At 44.9% G+C, this 23,465-nt stretch overlaps 1 pseudogene; it reads right to left on the reverse strand.

Annotated features, from left to right (window-relative positions):
• LOC148896607 (uncharacterized) overlaps positions 1-20,134 on the reverse strand; it is a 24,543-nt pseudogene extending 4,409 nt beyond the window's left edge.
• Between the last annotated feature and the right edge of the window lie 3,331 nt (positions 20,135-23,465).

Below are 23,465 nucleotides of genomic sequence, written 5' to 3' on the forward strand. Positions count from 1 at the left end.
ACAGGTTCGGGGTCTCTCCCACCTACTGCCACGTGATGTATTCCTGGAGAAACCTGCCTAATTGTGTTCCCACTGCCCACTGAAGCTTTGATTCACATATTTTGAATTAGGAACAGCCTTGAGAACATTGTGTAGGACTTGACAGTGCAACGCTTGAAGCATGTATACCAATAATTGAGTTGGCTAAGGTGATGGTGGGCATGACTTTTAAATCAGACTACATGAAGGCAGAAGAGACAAATGCTTAAACATTACCGCAAATGATTATTGCATGAGTCCGAACTCCAACAAAAACATGCCACTCTCCAACCCGAAGCAATCAGAACACGACACAAGAAAACGCACTTGTCGGAAGCCCTGGACTTCTTCTCCAAACACCTGCCTCTGCATACCAGATGGACAACAGTGCATCGTGTTAATTATAGATCTCATAACGCAAAATGCATGAACAATTACTCTGATACACAAAGCATGTGCCATATTTTCACAGGATTTGTTAAGGACAACAACAACAACAACAACTAAAAAGTATATAACGGGGGCCTGTTCTCTACTATCCATCCAAAACCCTAACCTATTTCATAACAGGCTCCCCGAGGATTGGCTGTTATTCCTTTGCATTTTCCAGAGCAAATGAACTTGACAGATGGCTGTGTCACCTTAAGCCTTGACTACCAACCTGATTATGCAGAAAACAATACAATAGAGCAGAGCAGGGGAATCATTACCATAGGATGGGATTGGGAGTCCCACAGCAGAGTCCGAAACCTCACCGACAGGCGAGGACACCGCAGCACAGCTGAATAGAATTAGACTTGTGAAATTGAGCAGCGGGAATGCGTTTAACATTAACTCGGTTATGGTCCAGCAATCTGTCATCAGGCTGAAGCCATTGTCTAGGGCTGCTTGCATGGCATATGAACTCATCCGTCATATCTTGGTCTATTAATGGCTCCAGCTCAGGTTTTAAACTGTTGATGTATGGTAGCTGGGAAAAACATTCCCTTTGCCATGTGTGTGTGTTATGAGGATTTTCTTTCATTGTGTATTTTTTTTCATTTTCATGGGAGCAGTTGAAGATGAGACCGTGGCTTGAGTTTGCTGACATCTATGGATCGGTCACCCCATATTTAAGTGTCCAGTTGTTTTTTTTTTTCACATGTGATTATTAAAAAGCCTGAGTGCAGTCGGTAGGAACGAGCGGCGGTACCTCTCCTTCTTGCAGCGTGGGTGTAAAAGTCTTTGGCTGAAGGAGCTACCCAGTGCAGTCAGGGTCGGCAGGAGGGGGGAGGGTGTCCATCATAGCTTTTCGTTTAGCTAGCGTCCATATGTTACCCACCTCCTACAGAGAGTCCAACGAGCAGCCCAGGACAGAACTGGCCCTCTTGATCAGGCACTCCAGTCTTTTCCTGTCCCGGGTGGTGATACTGCCTGACCAATAGACAATGCCATTGTGGATGGCTGAAGCAACCACAGTGTCATAGAAAGTCTTGAGGAGTGACCCCTGAACCCCAAAAGACCTCAGTTTCCTGAGTAGAAAGAGGCCCCTCTTTGATTAGGCCATCCGTGTTTGTAGATCAGTCCAGTTTATTGTTGAGAGTAACACCCAGGTACTTGTCAGAGGTCACCTAAGTTGTTCTATCATGGTGAATCAAAATCAGAATCAGAATCATCTGTATTGCCAAGTATGTAGAACACACAAGGAATTTGTTGACGGTAGAACACGCTTCACTAGTATCATCATCATCATCATCATCATCATCATCATCAATTACCGAGAGGCACGATACAGTTCTATTTGGGCTACTGTTCAGAGTTAATGGCTTGGGGGAAGAAGCTGTTTAAATATCTGCTGGATTTGGTGCGCATGGATCGGTAGCGCCTGCCTGAGGGGAGTAGCTGGAAAATGTGGTGTGCAAGGTGCGGAGGGTCCAGTAGGATTTTCCGCGCCCTAGTTTGGATTCTTGCAGTGTGAAAGTCCTCGAGAGTGGGTAGGGCGGGGCCAATGATTTTTCCGCCGTCCTAACTGTCCGTTGAAGTCGGATTTTGTCCATTTTTGTGGCGGCCCCAAATCAAACGGTCATGGAAGAACACAGGATGGATTCGATGTCAGCCGTGTAAAAATGTTGCAGCACCTCCTGTGGCAGGCCATGCTTCTTTAGCAGCCTCAGGAAGTACATTAACTGTTGTACCTTTCCCAGGATAGAGTTGGTGTTGACCTCCCACTTCATGTCCTGGGAGACTGTGATTCCCAGCAATTTGAAGGTCTCAACGGTTGACACGAGGCAGCTGGATAGTGTGAGGGGTAGCTAAGGTGATGGATGTGTCCTGAAGTCCACGATCATCTCTACTGTCTTGAGCATGTTCAGCTCTAGTTTGTGACGGCTGCACCAGAGCTCCAGCTGCTCCACATGTTGTTGGTACGCAGAGTCATCGCCGTCTTTGATGAGACCGATGACCGTGGTGTCGTCTGCAAACTTTATGAATTTGACAGCTGGGTGCGTTGAGGTGCAGTCGTTCGTGTAGAGAGAGAAGAGTAATGGAGAGAGGACGCATCCCTGCGGGGCTACAGTGCTCGTGGTTCGTGTTGAGGATAACATTTCTCCCTGTCTGACCTGTTCTGAGGATCCAGTGTCAGATCGTAGGGGACACACCTAGCTGGATAAGTTTGGGGAGGAGATTTTCTGGGATGATGTTATTGAATGCAGAGCTGTAGTTCACAAACAGGATCCTTGCTTAGGTTCCTGTATTGTCGAGGTGGTCGAGGATGTGGTGCAGTCCGATGTTGACTGCATCCTCCACAGACCTGTTTGCCTGGTAGGCAAACTGAAGAGGATCTAGCAGAGGTCCGGTGATGTTCTTTAGGTGGTTCAGCACAACGCGCTCAAAGGACTTCATGACCACAGTTGTTAGAGCAACAGGTCTATAGTCGTTCAATCCAGAGGGTGCTGGTTTCTTTGGAACTGGGATGATAGTAGACTGTTTGAAACAGGATGGGACTTCCCACTGCTCCAGGGATCTGTTGAAGATTCGTGTGAAGACCGGAGCCAGCTGGTCAGCGCAGACTTTCAGGCATGAGGGGTGATAGAATGTTTTTATAAACATCCGTAAACATCCTATGCTATTTCATGTTTAGTTTAGCCTATATGGATGTGTGTAGTTTATTAGATAACTTTGTGTATCTGTAGGGTGTACTGTAACACCTTAATTTCAGTCTAATACTCTCCCAACACCCTCCTCGTTGCTGATGTCTTCTTCCTGTCCTGACCTGCCTTCTTCCTGTCCTGACCGCACGGACGAGTTCTACTGAGTTTTACAGGTGGGTGAAGCCAGCATGCAGCTATTTTGAATGAATGCATTGTGGAATTTCTTCGGCCAAAGGAATTCTAATCACGGTTGATCTGCGCATCGTGGGCTTGTAATACGATTAAATTGGTCAAGCGGACCATTTTTATCTAACCCCTATCGTGGAGTTTCTGTGTGTGCCTCGCTAATGCCTTTACGGATTGTGACGTCTGCTGCCGCGCTCCGGGCGAAATCCATCCATCCATCCATCCATCCATCCATCCATCCATCAGTCCATCTATCCAACCCTCCATCATCTGTCCATCCATCCATCCATGCGCGTATGTGTGCGTGCGTGTGCTGTGCGTGTGCACGTGCGTGTGCGTGAGCGCGTGCACATGTTTTTGGGTGTGTGTGAATATGTATGTGTGTATGTATGTATGTATGTATGTATGTATGTATGTATGTATGTATGTATGTATGTATGTATGTATGTATGTATGTATGTATGCCATCTCCTCCTGGTCCTCAGATGTTCTCGAACCATCCGTTACTGGCTTTAAAATCCTCAATAAGCGCCGAACTTCCATGTTGGCACATGGCGATATCGCCCTGAATTACCCGTGCTTTCTCGCATAAAATAGCTTTACTCACACTGTCGGCGGATAGCTGCTTTTCGTTAATCCAAATTAACAGAAGTTTTTCAACTCCTTCGATTGCCCGAGACCGTCGCTTTGAGAGCACTGAAACACATTTTGCAACAGACGCACCTTTTATGGCTTCTCTGTTCCGGAGAATGGTAGCAATGGTTGACTTAGCATAGCTGTGCTCGGCCACTAAATCACACAAACGCACACCTCGTTCGTGCTTTTCAATTACCTCCTTCTTCTCAGCGACTGTGATTTTATTTTGTGTCTTCTTGGGCTGAACACGAGCATGTGGTGTTTTTTTTTTTTTGTCCCATCATAGTAAAATTATCAGCAAAAAGCTCCAAGTAGGCAATCGACGTGTGCATTCAATGAGAGGGGGTGTGGAAAGTAGCGCCGGCTGGAGCGCTGTTCGGTCGTGTGCTTCCGCCGAAGATCACTCCGCCAGATCCGAAGGTTGTGTGCTTTGGTGTTCCTTCGCCGAAGATTACTCCACCAGCCGTGGTGGGTGTGTATTATGAAAATAGTGCTTATTATAAGGTTTAATTTTAATAAATTTGACGTTCGTAAGACGAAAAGTTCGTAAGATAAGGTGTTCGTAAGTTGAGGTCTCACTGTATATATGTCTGTCTGTCTGTCTGTCTATATGTATGTATGTATGTATGTATGTATGTATGTATGTATACATGTACAGGTTCGGGGTCTCTCCCACCTACTGCCATGTGATGTATTCCTGGAGAAACCTGCCTAATTGTGTTCCCACTGCCCACTGAAGCTTTGATTCACATATTTTGAATTAGGAACAGCCTTGAGAACATTGTGTAGGACTTGACAGTGCAACGCTTGAAGCATGTATACCAATAATTGAGTTGGCTAAGGTGATGGTGGGCATGACTTTTAAATCAGACTACATGAAGGCAGAAGAGACAAATGCTTAAACATTACCGCAAATGATTATTGCATGAGTCCGAACTCCAACAAAAACATGCCACTCTCCAACCCGAAGCAATCAGAACACGACACAAGAAAACGCACTTGTCGGAAGCCCTGGACTTCTTCTCCAAACACCTGCCTCTGCATACCAGATGGACAACAGTGCATCGTGTTAATTATAGATCTCATAACGCAAAATGCATGAACAATTACTCTGATACACAAAGCATGTGCCATATTTTCACAGGATTTGTTAAGGACAACAACAACAACAACAACTAAAAAGTATATAACGGGGGCCTGTTCTCTACTATCCATCCAAAACCCTAACCTATTTCATAACAGGCTCCCCGAGGATTGGCTGTTATTCCTTTGCATTTTCCAGAGCAAATGAACTTGACAGATGGCTGTGTCACCTTAAGCCTTGACTACCAACCTGATTATGCAGAAAACAATACAATAGAGCAGAGCAGGGGAATCATTACCATAGGATGGGATTGGGAGTCCCACAGCAGAGTCCGAAACCTCACCGACAGGCGAGGACACCGCAGCACAGCTGAATAGAATTAGACTTGTGAAATTGAGCAGCGGGAATGCGTTTAACATTAACTCGGTTATGGTCCAGCAATCTGTCATCAGGCTGAAGCCATTGTCTAGGGCTGCTTGCATGGCATATGAACTCATCCGTCATATCTTGGTCTATTAATGGCTCCAGCTCAGGTTTTAAACTGTTGATGTATGGTAGCTGGGAAAAACATTCCCTTTGCCATGTGTGTGTGTTATGAGGATTTTCTTTCATTGTGTATTTTTTTTCATTTTCATGGGAGCAGTTGAAGATGAGACCGTGGCTTGAGTTTGCTGACATCTATGGATCGGTCACCCCATATTTAAGTGTCCAGTTGTTGTTTTTTTTCACATGTGATTATTAAAAAGCCTGAGTGCAGTCGGTAGGAACGAGCGGCGGTACCTCTCCTTCTTGCAGCGTGGGTGTAAAAGTCTTTGGCTGAAGGAGCTACCCAGTGCAGTCAGGGTCGGCAGGAGGGGGGAGGGTGTCCATCATAGCTTTTCGTTTAGCTAGCGTCCATATGTTACCCACCTCCTACAGAGAGTCCAACGAGCAGCCCAGGACAGAACTGGCCCTCTTGATCAGGCACTCCAGTCTTTTCCTGTCCCGGGTGGTGATACTGCCTGACCAATAGACAATGCCATTGTGGATGGCTGAAGCAACCACAGTGTCATAGAAAGTCTTGAGGAGTGACCCCTGAACCCCAAAAGACCTCAGTTTCCTGAGTAGAAAGAGGCCCCTCTTTGATTAGGCCATCCGTGTTTGTAGATCAGTCCAGTTTATTGTTGAGAGTAACACCCAGGTACTTGTCAGAGGTCACCTAAGTTGTTCTATCATGGTGAATCAAAATCAGAATCAGAATCATCTGTATTGCCAAGTATGTAGAACACACAAGGAATTTGTTGACGGTAGAACACGCTTCACTAGTATCATCATCATCATCATCATCATCATCATCATCAATTACCGAGAGGCACGATGCAGTTCTATTTGGGCTACTGTTCAAAGAGTTAATGGCTTGGGGGAAGAAGCTGTTTAAATATCTGCTGGATTTGGTGCGCATGGATCGGTAGCGCCTGCCTGAGGGGAGTAGCTGGAAAATGTGGTGTGCAAGGTGCGGAGGGTCCAGTAGGATTTTCCGCGCCCTAGTTTGGATTCTTGCAGTGTGAAAGTCCTCGAGAGTGGGTAGGGCGGGGCCAATGATTTTTCCGCCGTCCTAACTGTCCGTTGAAGTCGGATTTTGTCCATTTTTGTGGCGGCCCCAAATCAAACGGTCATGGAAGAACACAGGATGGATTCGATGTCAGCCGTGTAAAAATGTTGCAGCACCTCCTGTGGCAGGCCATGCTTCTTTAGCAGCCTCAGGAAGTACATTAACTGTTGTACCTTTCCCAGGATAGAGTTGGTGTTGACCTCCCACTTCATGTCCTGGGAGACTGTGATTCCCAGCAATTTGAAGGTCTCAACGGTTGACACGAGGCAGCTGGATAGTGTGAGGGGTAGCTAAGGTGATGGATGTGTCCTGAAGTCCACAATCATCTCTACTGTCTTGAGCATGTTCAGCTCTAGTTTGTGACGGCTGCACCAGAGCTCCAGCTGCTCCACATGTTGTTGGTACGCAGAGTCATCGCCGTCTTTGATGAGACCGATGACCGTGGTGTCGTCTGCAAACTTTATGAATTTGACAGCTGGGTGCGTTGAGGTGCAGTCGTTCGTGTAGAGAGAGAAGAGTAATGGAGAGAGGACGCATCCCTGCGGGGCTACAGTGCTCGTGGTTCGTGTTGAGGATAACATTTCTCCCTGTCTGACCTGTTCTGAGGATCCAGTGTCAGATCGTAGGGGACACACCTAGCTGGATAAGTTTGGGGAGGAGATTTTCTGGGATGATGTTATTGAATGCAGAGCTGTAGTTCACAAACAGGATCCTTGCTTAGGTTCCTGTATTGTCGAGGTGGTCGAGGATGTGGTGCAGTCCGATGTTGACTGCATCCTCCACAGACCTGTTTGCCTGGTAGGCAAACTGAAGAGGATCTAGCAGAGGTCCGGTGATGTTCTTTAGGTGGTTCAGCACAACGCGCTCAAAGGACTTCATGACCACAGTTGTTAGAGCAACAGGTCTATAGTCGTTCAATCCAGAGGGTGCTGGTTTCTTTGGAACTGGGATGATAGTAGACTGTTTGAAACAGGATGGGACTTCCCACTGCTCCAGGGATCTGTTGAAGATTCGTGTGAAGACCGGAGCCAGCTGGTCAGCGCAGACTTTCAGGCATGAGGGGTGATAGAATGTTTTTATAAACATCCGTAAACATCCTATGCTATTTCATGTTTAGTTTAGCCTATATGGATGTGTGTAGTTTATTAGATAACTTTGTGTATCTGTAGGGTGTACTGTAACACCTTAATTTCAGTCTAATACTCTCCCAACACCCTCCTCGTTGCTGATGTCTTCTTCCTGTCCTGACCTGCCTTCTTCCTGTCCTGACCGCACGGACGAGTTCTACTGAGTTTAACAGGTGGGTGAAGCCAGCATGCAGCTATTTTGAATGAATGCATTGTGGAATTTCTTCGGCCAAAGGAATTCTAATCACGGTTGATCTGCGCATCGTGGGCTTGTAATACGATTAAATTGGTCAAGCGGACCATTTTTATCTAACCCCTATCGTGGAGTTTCTGTGTGTGCCTCGCTAATGCCTTTACGGATTGTGACGTCTGCTGCCGCGCTCCGGGCGAACTACGGAATAGTTATCAGACCTTGATTCACGCGTGAAGGCCGTTAGGGACTTGTTCCTATCTGGACGAATAAAGTGTTTTTTTTTGTTTAATTGCAGCTGCAATAGATCGTGAATTTTCCGTGATATTAATGCATTCAGTCATTTGATTCATGCTGAGTGGTTGGCCAAAGAGGTTTCTTTGCGTGGAGGAGAATTCTTGAACAAAGGGGGGTCGGGTGTTGGAGCCATTTGAGCCGTTAGTGTTTGTGAGTGCGTGTGTGTATGTGCGCGCGTTGTTTGAGCTGACACGTTGGGGGGTTGTTCTTTGTCTTTGTGCTGACACAGTGGGCGTGAGCTTTGTTGAGACAAAGGAACAGGAGCGGACTATTGGTAGACTTTGTGGGTGATTTGATACAATTGGTGCATTTTTTTCTAAAAAAAAAACAATACATCGGGATACTTAATTTATGGCTAAGAAAGTCCCAGGGATTGAGATTTATTGTGATAAATGGATGGAATGTGGCAAGTTTTCTGGTGCTTTGAAAGTTCAGCCATTGAAAGATATGCTTCGTTTGAAACTCCAGGAGGCATCTGTGGTTGGCAGGCCTCTACGGAAGATTTGTGCAGATATTTGGTGTGTGAAACATGGCTTGAGGAGAGAGCTATGATTGCTGTGATGTCTTCAAAAGTGAGCTCTGACGATGAAACCATTGCAGGTCGTCGTCAGAGAAAAGACCGCATTGCAGAAAAGACGCCATTTTTACAGGCTAGAGAAAGCCCCCTTGGCGGTTCTGGGGGAGGGGTTGTGGACTGGCCTGGAGAGCGGACAGCTCAGCCCTCCTCCTCCTTCCCCTCCTTCTCTGCTTTAAAGAGGAGGGAGACCGACTCCTCCTTTACCCGGGGGGAGCAAGTAGCCCCCCCTGTGGTGAATCCATCTGTGCCTTGTGCAGACCAGCAACATGGAGCGCTCATGACCCCCTCTGGGGAGACACAATCATTGCAACCTGACTTAGCAGATCAATTTGCTTGTGGTAGTGACGGTGTTAGTACACGTCCCAGAAGCAAAACAAGGTGTTTTGTTGAGAATGTGGAAAGCTGGACTGAGAATTTTGAGGAATTGTGTGCTTCTTATCAGCTGAATGGGCAAGAGACACTGAATGTTCTCAGGAGATGCCTTGGGCATAATTAGAATCGAGTGAAGGGATGTTATACTGGGAAAACTTTGACAGGTCAGAATATGACTTATGAGAAAGTGACATCCCAACGTAGATCAGTGTGTGACAACATCAGGAAATTGTGGAAAAAATCGCCGAAGTTTGGCATGATCCAGCAGTGTAGACAGCTACATGGTGAAGATGTAAACACCATCAGGGAACGCCTTGAAAATTTTTTCAGAAACAACACATGTATTCCTGAATCTGCCGATGAGGATTCCATATATGTTGACCAATTTAAGAAAACATTTCTCCAGAATTCGACGCCAGAGATTGGGGATTTCATTCGCAAACATTATGTTCAACACCGATCTGGGAAGTTGCTCGATCTCGTGGAATGGGCTATTCATGCCCAAGACGTGGTGAGAAAAAAGTGGGGAAATTGTGTAGGGTCGCCGACCAAACAAGTGATAGCCTGTGACATGGGTGACGTAATGGAGGACGTGTTGTACCAAGATCGGGTAAACAGACGTTTGCTGTCCAACAATCGATGCTATTATTGTGGTGGTGTAGGACATCTCATCTCATCTCATCTCATTTTCCGTACCGCTTATTCCTCATTAGGGTCGCGGGGGTTGCTGGAGCCTATCGCAGCTGTCTTCGGGCACGAGGCGGGGGACACCCTGAATTGGTTGCCAGCCAATCGCAGGGCACACAAAGACATACAACAGTCACTCTCACACTCACACCTAGGGACAATTTGGAGTGGTCAATCTGCCTGCCATGCATGTTTTTGGAGTGTGGGAGGAAACCGGAGGACCCGGAGAAAACCCACGCGGGTCCGGGGAGAACATGCAAACTCCACACAGGGAGGCCGGACCGGGATGCGAACCGGCGACCTCTGCACTGTGAAGCCGGTGTGCTAACCACTCGACTACCGGGCCGCCCCGGTGTAGGACATATTGCTTGAAATTGCATAGGAAAAAATAAATCGCAAAAGAAACATTGGAGATCTTACAGACTTCCCCCATATAACATGCGACATGGTGAAGGACATAGAACAAAACATTAAGATTGACTTGAGGACCCTCGTTTCTACACTGACGACAACAGTAACGACAGTGGAGAGAGGGGATCAATGAGCCCAGTTGAAACCTAGGATTTGACAAACGTATTTGCCTTGACTTTGCCAGAAAATGAAAAGCCTTATTATAGGCTAAAAATAGGAAAAAAAGTGGTGCATGCAGATGATGGTGCATGCACCATTCCAGGTGTCACTCAGAGTCGACAACAAATTTCTGTGGTATCAGCAGATGGGAAAGTTACATTGTTACTTAAGTGGAGATTGTCCTATAAATTTGTTGGGGAGAGACCTTTTACAACAACTACAAATAGCCTTGATACCAACAGAAGAAGGGTACAAACCCAGAAAACTTAACCTTCTGGAGTCCTTCATAGTTGACACTATGGGAGACCTGGTAAAGGTTGATTCATTAGAATTATGACTAATGGCCACTCTAGTGGCTGAGGACTTTCCAGAAGTCCCTGCCACCATTTGGTCATTGGGAAAAACAGATGTGGGCTTACTTAAAACAGTAAAACCAGTTGAAGTATTGCCTAAATGACTTATTGACCCAGACTACACCAATATCCATTAAAACAGGATGCTATTTGTGGCATCACTCCTGTAATACGGGACATGGTGAAGACTGGTATTTTGATTGAAGACCCGACTTGTGAATGTAATACACCGATATTTCCTGTTAAAAAGGTTGAATCTGGGGTTTGGAGAATGGTGCATGATTTGTGACAGATAAATAAATCCATACAATCACGTGCTCCGTGCTTGCCAGACCCACACACATTATTGAACTCTTTAAAACCTGACAAAAAATGGTTTATAGTAATTGATTTGAGCAATGTTTTTTTCTCTATTCCGTTGCACAAAAATTCACGTCATTGGTTCAGATTTGCATTTAGTTGGTACAACGAATGGTACAATTAAAAATCGACTCAGAAAAACCATGGAGACAACAGGCAAACCATGGCCAGAATGTCTGTTTTTGGTAAAGTTATATATGAGAATAAAACCGACTAATCATGGCTTAATGCCTTTCGAGTTATTGCATGGCAGACCTTTCATCCCCCCATTATGGGAAGGTGTGCCCTGGCAAGAGAATGAATCAGATCCAGGTGCTCTGTTGGCAAAATGGTTGTGTGAAATGTTAACAACAAGAGAGGTCCACTCTGCATGTGTATTGCCAAAGTCCTCTTTGTTCTCTTCACAGGAAGAGAGGTTGTGCCCTGGAGACGAGGAGCTGATCAAGGCAATCAAGAAGACCTGGTCTGCACCAAAGTGGGAGGGGCCATTCACCGTGCTGATCACAACACCGACTGCCATTAAAATCGGCAAAAGATCCACCTGGGTGCACCAAAGCCATTGCAAGGTCGTTCACCAACCAGATCCTGAGTAGGTTGAAGACGGGCGGTGCCAAACTACTCACTAGCTATGGGTTTGGTCCACATCATCTTCCTGTACGGACTCGTGGGGGCAATCCAAATGACACATGTAAAGCTCCCCACTCCTCCCGCCTGCGAAACTCCACTATTCTATCCAGCGACATCAGATAAAACAGATTAAAAAATGTGCCCAAATATGGCACATCCTGTGGCCTGCCTGCCTCTACATGCTGCAGGAATAGTGTTGTTTCCCCTTGGCGTCCCAGTGAATAAAGCATGACAAAATGGAAGTGATTATCCCCATGGTTCTTCGTACGCTCGTGTCAAGTTGGGGAAGGCTTGGACCACTAGTTGGGATTCCATTGCGGTCCATACAAAGCCCGACACAAAATGGGTTCGAGACAGCTGTGCCCAAGAAGCAGCACGAACAGTCGTCAAGATAGCTAGGGATCCCCCAACTGGCACTATGACAGAAATCCAACTTGCTATCATAACCCACAACGTTGCAGGATGCATGGACTTGAGACAATGTCCAGGGCTTCATGGCCATCACCTTGGTTTTCCCGTAAGTATATGCATGATGTCATCTGTGGCATCACCAGTCGTGACGTCGTCTTTCCACCATAAACCACACATCAGACTGTCAGCCTGGGTACAGGCACCTGACAACACGGCCCAGAGCCCAGATGTCATGGACGTATTATATCAACCGTTTGCAGGAGAAAAACATGACTGGAATCCGTTATTATCAAACACGTGGTATCGTTATGCTACACTAATTGCTAAGCAAAATAGAAAAAAAAAATTGTTTTGTATACATTTATATGCCTCATTCTGTGACACAACAACGCGTGCATTTGAAGGTATTCGGAGAGAGAATGGCTAGAGCTGCATATTTGTTAATATCTTTGCATAGACCCGATCAACATTTTCCGGTTCTTCGTAATGCTTCGAAAGGAGAGATAGTTCCAGGCTTAGACACTTTTTTGAAAGCAGATAACCAAGTTATGACCGAGAGGGCGATTACCATTACACGTTACAATGTACAGCACGGGGCAAAATTTGGGTTTTACAGATGTTTATATATGCTACCGTTAAACACTAATGTCACCGTTTTGCCCGTATCTTCACATCTTTGGTGGTTATGCGGTTGGAAAGTATATTTTTTGTATTCACCCACGAGCCTGCGGTTTGTGTACACCTGTTACTGTAACCGACAATACTTTAATTGTCACCAGTCATCCAGTGCACCATTATGTGAAGAGAAGAGTATCGTTTCAGCCCCATGATTCGATCTGGGGAACTGATGTTCCAGAACAATTCAAACACCATAGCACAGGTAGTAAGCTAAAGTTAGCTCTTTTTCCGCAAATTGGAGTGGCAAAAACATGCTAAAAATTGAAACAATTGATTACAAATTTCAAGTGTTCGTAAATGCCAGTTTCAAAGTGGTTGAAATGCAAAACACCGAAATTTCAGCAATTAGGCAAATGGTGCTGCAAAATAGAATAGTTTTTGACCTTTTGACAGCCCCACAAGGGGGCGTCTGTGCTATGGTGGGGGACACTTGTACGTATATACCTGAAGAAGCAAATTCTATACACATGACTAATGCTTTGTATGTTATCAGGGATCTCAGAGATGCTATGGCCAAAGATCGACGGCCTGATCACCCGTGGAGCTTTGCCATTTTTTTCGGGGGCCCTTGGTATATGACTTTGCTTAGACTGTTTATGCCTGTCGCGATCGTGCTTTTACTTATTTTCTTAATCATTGGTTGCATTATTCCTTGTTTACGCACGAGGGTGATCTCTATGATCACCAATTCTCAGGTTAATTACGCAAAGATTTTGTACCAACAAATGCGTGAAGGGGACACTGTCGTAATTTGGAATTGTACACCATGGCCATAGAGTGTGGTTGCTCCCGCCAAACGGAGGGTCGAGAAGGAATTTTCCTCATCATTATTTTAATTGGATTGGATTTACCTGTATTACTCTCGCAATGGAGAAATTAAATCTCACAGCAGCAAAGTTATGACAGAGGTTTTTCGCCTTCTCTGTGGTATAGAATTGTTCCCTGTGCCATTAGTTATGACGTTCATGCATTAAAACCGTATTGATGTACTGATGTTTAAATGTGAAACAGGGGGGAATGATAGAAGGTTTTTATAAACATCTGTAAATATCCTGTTATTTCATGTTTAGTTTAGTCTATATTGATGTATGTAGTTTATTAGATAACTTTGTGTATCTTTAGGGTGTACTGTAACACCTTAATTTCAGTCTAATACTCTCCCAACTCCCTCCTCGTTCCTGATAGGCCTGGTCGAGATGATGTTATCACTGCTGTATGATAAAACTAGGTGAAAAGGGGCGGACCTTTCTCTTTTGGCTTTCCCACTTCGACCAGACATGTCCTTCTATTGTTTACAAGAATAAAGTAGTCTTTTTTGTTCACCACTTTGGTCCCCGCTGATGTTTCATCATAAAACTCAGTTGAGCCAGAACCAGAAAGGGATACATCATTTTTCCCAACAAGGGGGACACTCTGTCAGCTCCCGCAGCTTTCTTGATCTTTTGCTGCTTGAAGAGCAATCTCACATCCAGTTCGTGGATATGTAGGGCAGAGGGCGGAGATACGGTAGTTTCTGGTGGGCAGATGAGGGAAATGGGGGTGTCCTTTTAAAATCGACAAAAGAATGTATTTAGCTTATCAGCCAGACCATTGTTGTATACTGCTTGGGGGGATGGTTAACGAGAATTTGTTATTGCTTTCGGGCCATTCCACACCGATGCAGAGTCGTTAGCGGAGAACTGTTTGTTAAGCCTCTCCACATAACTTTTCTTTGCAATGTTAATTTCCTTTGTAAATCCATTTCGGGCGAGTTTGTAAAGTACTTGATCGCCGCTTCTAAAAGCGCACTCTTTCTCTTTCCTAAATTGCCTGAGTTTGGGAGTGAACCATGGCTTGTTGTTGTTGAATGAGCGGAAGGACTTTGTTCGTACACACATGTCCTCACAGAAACTAATGTATGATGTTGCAGTTTCTGTGTATTCATCCAATGTGCCCGTTGAAGTTTCAAAGACGCTCCAATCAGTGCAGTCTAAGCATTCTTGTAGAGCTAACTTTGCTTCATCTGTCCATTTCCTAACAGTCTTGACTACTGGTTTTACCGGTTTTGAGTTTCTGTCTGTATGTGGGAATTAGGTGGATTAAATAGTGGTCAGAAAGACCCAATGCTGCATCCGCAACAGATCGGTATGCCCCTTTGAGTGCTGTTTAACAGTGATCTAGAATGTTTTCTTCTCTGGTGAAACAGTCAATATTCTTTTCCTTTCTGCTTTTCCCTTGAAGGGGTCTCCAGAGCAAATCAGTGTCCTCCATCTTTAGAGGTTTGATCCACATATGCAGCTTATATTTGGGAAGTTCACAGTTTAGACGTGTATAGTTAAAATTGCCCAAAATGATCAGGGGTGACTTTAGATATTTTAGTTCGAGTTTGTTTACACGGTCCGCTGCAGTGTGCGACAAGCATCGTGACATCGGCGCACCATTCTTCGTTGATGTAGAAGCATATTCCACCACCTTTGGATTTCCCCGTGCTCCGTGTCGCAGTCGGCTCTGAGGAGACGGAAGCCGGGTAGGTGTAGCGCGGAATCTGGGTGGCGGTCACTGAGCCACGTCCCTGTGAAGCAGAGCGCAGCAGAATGTGCAAATGTTTTATTGGTTTTTGTGAGAAGAAGTTTGTCCATGTTGTTTGGTAGTGACCGTAGATTAGCGAGATGGATCGATGGGAGCGGCGTTCGAAATCCACGTTGCCGTAGCTTGACGAGCATGCAGGCTCGCTTACCCCGCCTATGCTGCCGTCTCAAAGCTCCATACAGAGCTGCTATGCGAGCAGCCCCAAGAGACCTTGTGGATTTTGTTGTGTCTGTGAAAATCGTCCAAGACTGAATTTCCCAATTCTCAGTAACTCTTCCCTCGTGTAACTAAGTCGCGTAGGGTCGCAAAAAAACAAATTAAAATGACAAAACCAGGAACAATACAAGGGAGCGTGTGACCGAGGCTGCCATTTGTGGCTCCATCTTGTCAAGAAACAGAAGACAGAAAGAGAAATGAAGTTGGAGTTATCTTAAAAGAGGAGTTTGTTAGGAATGTCTTTGAAGTAAAAAGAGTACCAGGTAGAATGATCAGTCTGTAGGTAGAAATTGAAGGTGTGATGTTAAATGGTGTTTGTGGGTATGCCCCACAAGTCGGATGTGAGCTGACGAAGAAGAAGAAATTTAGGTTGGACTTTGATGATGTTATACAGAACATCCCGAGTTGTGAGAGGGTTGTAATTGGTGGAGACTTCAATGGACATGTTGGCGCAGGAAACAAAGATGATGAGGAGGTGATGGGCAGGTTTGGACACCAGGTGAGGAAACCTGAAGGACAGATGGTGGTTGACTTTGCTAAGAGAATGGAAATGGCTATTGTGAATATGTTCTTTCAGAAGAGACAGGAACGTAGGGTGAACTATAATATTGGAGGCCGAAGTTCACAGGTAGACTACATTTTGTGTCAACGGCGCCATCTAAAGGAAATCATAGACTTCAAAGTAGTTGTTGGTGAGAGTGAAGTCAGACAGCATAGGTTGGTGGTGTCTAGGATGACGCTGGCAGTGAGGAAGATGAAGAAACCAAAGGCAGAAGTGAGGACAAATTGGTGGAAGTTGAAAGGAAGAGTGTTGTATGACATTTAGGAAGGAGGTAAAACAAGCACTGGGTGTGCAAGAGGACAGAAATCCAACTTGCTATCATAACCCACAACGTTGCAGGATGCATGGACTTGAGACAATGTCCAGGGCTTCATGGCCATCACCTTGGTTTTCCCGTAAGTATATGCATGATGTCATCTGTGGCATCACCAGTCGTGACGTCGTCTTTCCACCATAAACCACACATCAGACTGTCAGCCTGGGTACAGGCACCTGACAACACGGCCCAGAGCCCAGATGTCATGGACGTATTATATCAACCGTTTGCAGGAGAAAAACATGACTGGAATCCGTTATTATCAAACACGTGGTATCGTTATCCTACACTAATTGCTAAGCAAAATAGAAAAAAAAAATGTTTTGTATACATTTATATGCCTCATTCTGTGACACAACAACGCGTGCATTTGAAGGTATTCGGAGAGAGAATGGCTAGAGCTGCATATTTGTTAATATCTTTGCATAGACCCGATCAACATTTTCCGGTTCTTCGTAATGCTTCGAAAGGAGAGATAGTTCCAGGCTTAGACACTTTTTTGAAAGCAGATAACCAAGTTATGACCGAGAGGGCGATTACCATTACACGTTACAATGTACAGCACGGGGCAAAATTTGGGTTTTACAGATGTTTATATATGCTACCGTTAAACACTAATGTCACCGTTTTGCCCGTATCTTCACATCTTTGGTGGTTATGCGGTTGGAAAGTATATTTTTTCACGAGCCTGCGGTTTGTGTACACCTGTTACTGTAACCGACAATACTTTAATTGTCACCAGTCATCCAGTGCACCATTATGTGAAGAGAAGAGTATCGTTTCAGCCCCATGATTCGATCTGGGGAACTGATGTTCCAGAACAATTCAAACACCATAGCACAGGTAGTAAGCTAATGTTAGCTCTTTTTCCGCAAATTGGAGTGGCAAAAACATGCTAAAAATTGAAACAATTGATTACAAATTTCAAGTGTTCGTAAATGCCAGTTTCAAAGTGGTTGAAATGCAAAACACCGAAATTTCAGCAATTAGGCAAATGGTGCTGCAAAATAGAATAGTTTTTGACCTTTTGACAGCCCCACAAGGGGGCGTCTGTGCTATGGTGGGGGACACTTGTACGTATATACCTGAAGAAGCAAATTCTATACACATGACTAATGCTTTGTATGTTATCAGGGATCTCAGAGATGCTATGGCCAAAGATCGACGGCCTGATCACCCGTGGAGCTTTGCCATTTTTTTCGGGGGCCCTTGGTATATGACTTTGCTTAGACTGTTTATGCCTGTCGCGATCGTGCTTTTACTTATTTTCTTAATCATTGGTTGCATTATTCCTTGTTTACGCACGAGGGTGATCTCTATGATCACCAATTCTCAGGTTAATTACGCAAAGATTTTGTACCAACAAATGCGTGAAGGGGACACTGTCGTAATTTGGAATTGTACACCATGGCCATAGAGTGTGGTTGCTCCCGCCAAACGGAGGGTCGAGAAGGAATTTTCCTCATCATTATTTTAATTGGATTGGATTTACCTGTATTACTCTCGCAATGGAGAAATTAAATCTCACAGCAGCAAAGTTATGACAGAGGTTTTTCGCCTTCTCTGTGGTATAGAATTGTTCCCTGTGCCATTAGTTATGACGTTCATGCATTAAAACCGTATTGATGTACTGATGTTTAAATGTGAAACAGGGGGGAATGATAGAAGGTTTTTATAAACATCTGTAAATATCCTGTTATTTCATGTTTAGTTTAGTCTATATTGATGTATGTAGTTTATTAGATAACTTTGTGTATCTTTAGGGTGTACTGTAACACCTTAATTTCAGTCTAATACTCTCCCAACTCCCTCCTCGTTCCTGATAGGCCTGGTCGAGATGATGTTATCACTGCTGTATGATAAAACTAGGTGAAAAGGGGCGGACCTTTCTCTTTTGGCTTTCCCACTTCGACCAGACATGTCCTTCTATTGTTTACAAGAATAAAGTAGTCTTTTTTGTTCACCACTTTGGTCCCCGCTGATGTTTCATCATAAAACTCAGTTGAGCCAGAACCAGAAAGGGATACATCATTTTTCCCAACAAGGGGGACACTCTGTCAGCTCCCGCAGCTTTCTTGATCTTTTGCTGCTTGAAGAGCAATCTCACATCCAGTTCGTGGATATGTAGGGCAGAGGGCGGAGATACGGTAGTTTCTGGTGGGCAGATGAGGGAAATGGGGGTGTCCTTTTAAAATCGACAAAAGAATGTATTTAGCTTATCAGCCAGACCATTGTTGTATACTGCTTGGGGGGATGGTTAACGAGAATTTGTTATTGCTTTCGGGCCATTCCACACCGATGCAGAGTCGTTAGCGCAGAACTGTTTGTTAAGCCTCTCCACATAACTTTTCTTTGCAATGTTAATTTCCTTTGTAAGTCCGTTTCGGGCGAGTTTGTAAAGTACTCGATCGCCGCTTCTAAAAGCGCACTCTTTCTCTTTCCTAAATTGCCTGAGTTTGGGAGTGAACCATGGCTTGTTGTTGTTGAATGAGCGGAAGGACTTTGTTCGTACACACATGTCCTCACAGAAACTAATGTATGATGTTGCAGTTTCTGTGTATTCATCCAATGTGCCCGTTGAAGTTTCAAAGACGCTCCAATCAGTGCAGTCTAAGCATTCTTGTAGAGCTAACTTTGCTTCATCTGTCCATTTCCTAACAGTCTTGACTACTGGTTTTACCGGTTTTGAGTTTCTGTCTGTATGTGGGAATTAGGTGGATTAAATAGTGGTCAGAAAGACCCAATGCTGCATCCGCAACAGATCGGTATGCCCCTTTGAGTGCTGTTTAACAGTGATCTAGAATGTTTTCTTCTCTGGTGAAACAGTCAATATTCTTTTCCTTTCTGCTTTTCCCTTGAAGGGGTCTCCAGAGCAAATCAGTGTCCTCCATCTTTAGAGGTTTGATCCACATATGCAGCTTATATTTGGGAAGTTCACAGTTTAGACGCGTATAGTTAAAATTGCCCAAAATGATCAGGGGTGACTTTAGATATTTTAGTTCGAGTTTGTGTACACGGTCCGCTGCAGTGTGCGGCAAGCATCGTGACATCAGCGCACCATTCTTCGTTGATGTAGAAGCATATTCCACCACCTTTGGATTTCCCCGTGCTCCGTGTCGCAGTCGGCTCTGAGGAGACGGAAGCCGGGTAGGTGTAGCGCGGAATCTGGGTGGCGGTCACTGAGCCACGTCCCTGTGAAGCAGAGCGCAGCAGAATGTGCAAATGTTTTATTGGTTTTTGTGAGAAGAAGTTTGTCCATGTTGTTTGGTAGTGACCGTAGATTAGCGAGATGGATCGATGGGAGCGGCGTTCGAAATCCACGTTGCCGTAGCTTGACGAGCATGCAGGCTCGCTTACCCCTCCTATGCTGCCGTCTCAAAGCTCCATACAGAGCTGCTATGCGAGCAGCCCCAAGAGACCTTGTGGATTTTGTTGTGTCTGTGAAAATCGTCCAAGACTGAATTTCCCAATTCTCAGTAACTCTTCCCTCGTGTAACTAAGTCGCGTAGGGTCGCAAAAAAACAAATTAAAATGACAAAACCAGGAACAATACAAGGGAGCGTGTGACCGAGGCTGCCATTTGTGGCTCCATCTTGTCAAGAAACAGAAGACAGAAAGAGAAATGAAGTTGGAGTTATCTTAAAAGAGGAGTTTGTTAGGAATGTCTTTGAAGTAAAAAGAGTACCAGGTAGAATGATGAGTCTGAAGGTAGAAATTGAAGGTGTGATGTTAAATGGTGTTTGTGGGTATGCCCCACAAGTCGGATGTGAGCTGACGAAGAAGAAGAAATTTAGGTTGGACTTTGATGATGTTATACAGAACATCCCGAGTTGTGAGAGGGTTGTAATTGGTGGAGACTTCAATGGACATGTTGGCGCAGGAAACAAAGATGATGAGGAGGTGATGGGCAGGTTTGGACACCAGGTGAGGAAACCTGAAGGACAGATGGTGGTTGACTTTGCTAAGAGAATGGAAATGGCTATTGTGAATATGTTCTTTCAGAAGAGACAGGAACGTAGGGTGAACTATAAGATTGGAGGCCGAAGTTCACAGGTAGACTACATTTTGTGTCAACGGCGCCATCTAAAGGAAATCATAGACTTCAAAGTAGTTGTTGGTGAGAGTGAAGTCAGACAGCATAGGTTGGTGGTGTCTAGGATGACGCTGGCAGTGAGGAAGATGAAGAAACCAAAGGCAGAAGTGAGGACAAATTGGTGGAAGTTGAAAGGAAGAGTGTTGTATGACATTTAGGAAGGAGGTAAAACAAGCACTGGGTGTGCAAGAGGTCCTTCTAGATGACTGGCAAACTACACCGAACATAATCATAGAAACACGTCGGAAAGTATTTGGTGTATCGACTGGGAGAAAATTAGATAAGGAGAGCTGGTGGTGGAATGGGGAGGTGCAGGAGTGTATAAAGATAAAGTGTATCAAAGAAGAAGTGGGACACTGAGAGGACGGACAACAGTAGACAGTAGTACAAGGAGATGCAGCGGACAGTTAAAGTAAAAGTTGCAAAGGCCAAACAAGAGGCTTTTGATGACTTGTATGCTAGCCTGGACAGCAAGGAAGGCAAGACTGATCTTAACAGGGTGGCGAGACAAAGAGACAAAGATGGTAAGGACCCGCCGCAGGTTAGGGTGATTAAGGATAGAGATGGCAAGATGGAAAGAGTACATTGAAGAATAGATAAATGAGTAAAATGAGAAGGAACAAAGAGTAGAATATGTGACTGTTGTGGACCAAGACGTAGCAAACATTAGCAAGGAAGAAGTGAGGAGGGCGCTGAAGAGGATGAAGGGGGTGAAGGCACTCGGGCCTGATGATTTACCAATCGAGGTATGGAAGTGTCTGGGAGAGGTGGCGGTGGTGTTCCTGACTGGGTTATTCAGCAAGATATTAGATGGTGAACAGATGCCTGAAGAATGGAGATGAAGTGTACTCGTGCCCATTGTTAAGAACAAGGGAGATGTCCAGAGTTGTACTAACTACAGAGGAATAAAGTTGATGAGCCATACAATGAAACTCTGGGAAAGAGTAGTTGAAGCTAGACTAAGAGCAGAAGTGAACATTTGTGAGCAGCAGTATGGCATCATGCCAAAAAACAGTACAACAGATGCAGTGTTTGCTTTAAAAATGCTGTTAGAGAAGTACAGAGAAGGTCAGAAGGAATTGCATTCTGTCTTTGTCGATCTGGAGAAAGCGTACGACAGGGTGCTCAGAGAAGAGCTGTGGTATTGCATGAGGAAGTCTGGAGTGACAGAAAAGTACGTCAGAGCAGAGCAAGACATGTATCATGACTGTAAGACAGTTGTGAGGTGTGCTGTTGGTGTGACGGAAGAATTCAAGGTGGAGGTGGGACTCCACCAGGGGTCAGCTCTGGGCCCCTTCTTATTCGCGATGATGATGGACAGACTGACAGATTATGTTAGACAAGCATCTCCTTGAACCATGATGTTTGCAGATGACATTGTGATCTGTAGCGAGAACAGAGAACAGGTGGTAGAGAAACTAGAGATGTGGAGGGATGCCCTGGAAAGGACAGGAATGAAGATCAGTCGCAGCAAGACGGAATATATGTGTGAATGAGAGGGATCCAAGTTCAAGAGTCATTCTACAGGGAAAAAACACAAAGAAGGTGGAGGATTTTAAGTACTTGGGGTCAATTGTCCAGAGCAATGGAGAGTGTGGAAAAGAGGTGAAGAAGCGTGTCCAGGCAGGCTGGAACGGCTGGAGAAATATGTCAGGTGTGATGTGTGATAGAAGGGTTTCAGCGAGGATGAAATGAGAAGTGTATAAAACAGTGGTGAGATCAGCCATGATGTTTGGACTGGAGACAGTGCCACTGAAGAAAAGACAGGAAACAGAGCTGGAGGTAGCAGAGCTGAAGATGTTGAGGTTTTCTTTGGGAGTGACCAGGTTGGATAGAATCAGGAATGAGTACATCTGAGGGACAACTCATATTAGAGGCTTTGGTGAGGAAGTCAGAGAGGCCAGACTGTGATGGTTTGGACATGTCCAGAGGAGGGAGAGTGACTATTTCGGGAAAACGATGCTGAGCCTTTAACTGACAGGCAGGAGACCGAGAGGAAGACCGAGGAGGAGGTTTATGGATGTTGTCAAAGAGGACATGAAGGTAGCTGGTGTGAGAGAAGAGGAAGCACAAACCAGGTTACATGGAGGACACTTATTTGCTGTGGTGACCCCTGATGGGAAAAGCTGAAAGGAAAAGAAGAAGACTTGTCGGAGGTCACCCTCTCTCTGTCTGTACCCTGGATGTTCAATGGTGCAGGTGATGACTGTCTTTGGCAGAAAACCACACCCACTCCTTGGTTTTCCCGTTGTTAATCAGAAGGTGATTCTGCTGGCACCAGTCCATGAAGTCCTTACTCAGTCCCCTGTACTCCCGATCATCTCCCTCTGTAATGAGGCTGACAATAGCTGAGTTGTCAGAGAACTTCTGAAGGTAGCAGGTTGGAGTGTTAGAATTGAAGTCCGAAGTGTAGAGGGTGAACAGGAATGGAGCCAGGACGTTCGCTTTACCTGAAGTAGTCCAAAACATGTACATTAACTTCAAGGACAACCGACACCATGTTTTTGTTTCCGAACTGACATCAGAAAAACGTTTTATAGCATCTAAAATACCCAAAACACACAGGCTGATATTTTTAGTTAAATGCAAAACACCAATAAAATGAGTTAAAGTGTCCCAAAACTACTTCAAAATGACCTCGGAGATGCCAAGTTTCAGAAGGTCCCGCCCCCTTGTTCTTGATGTCACGCCAGGACGTCTTGCCTTGCTCTAGAATCAAATCAATGGCTTCAAATTCGGAGAAGATGCTTTCTTGTTACTCATCCAATTATGAATATGATTTAAATAGTTCTGAAGAGGAAAACATAAATGTTTGCAA

This window comes from Hippocampus bargibanti, linkage group LG06 (genome assembly GCF_051943395.1).
Source record: "Hippocampus bargibanti isolate YZ-2025 linkage group LG06, ASM5194339v1, whole genome shotgun sequence".
Classification (NCBI taxonomy): domain Eukaryota; kingdom Metazoa; phylum Chordata; class Actinopteri; order Syngnathiformes; family Syngnathidae; genus Hippocampus; species Hippocampus bargibanti.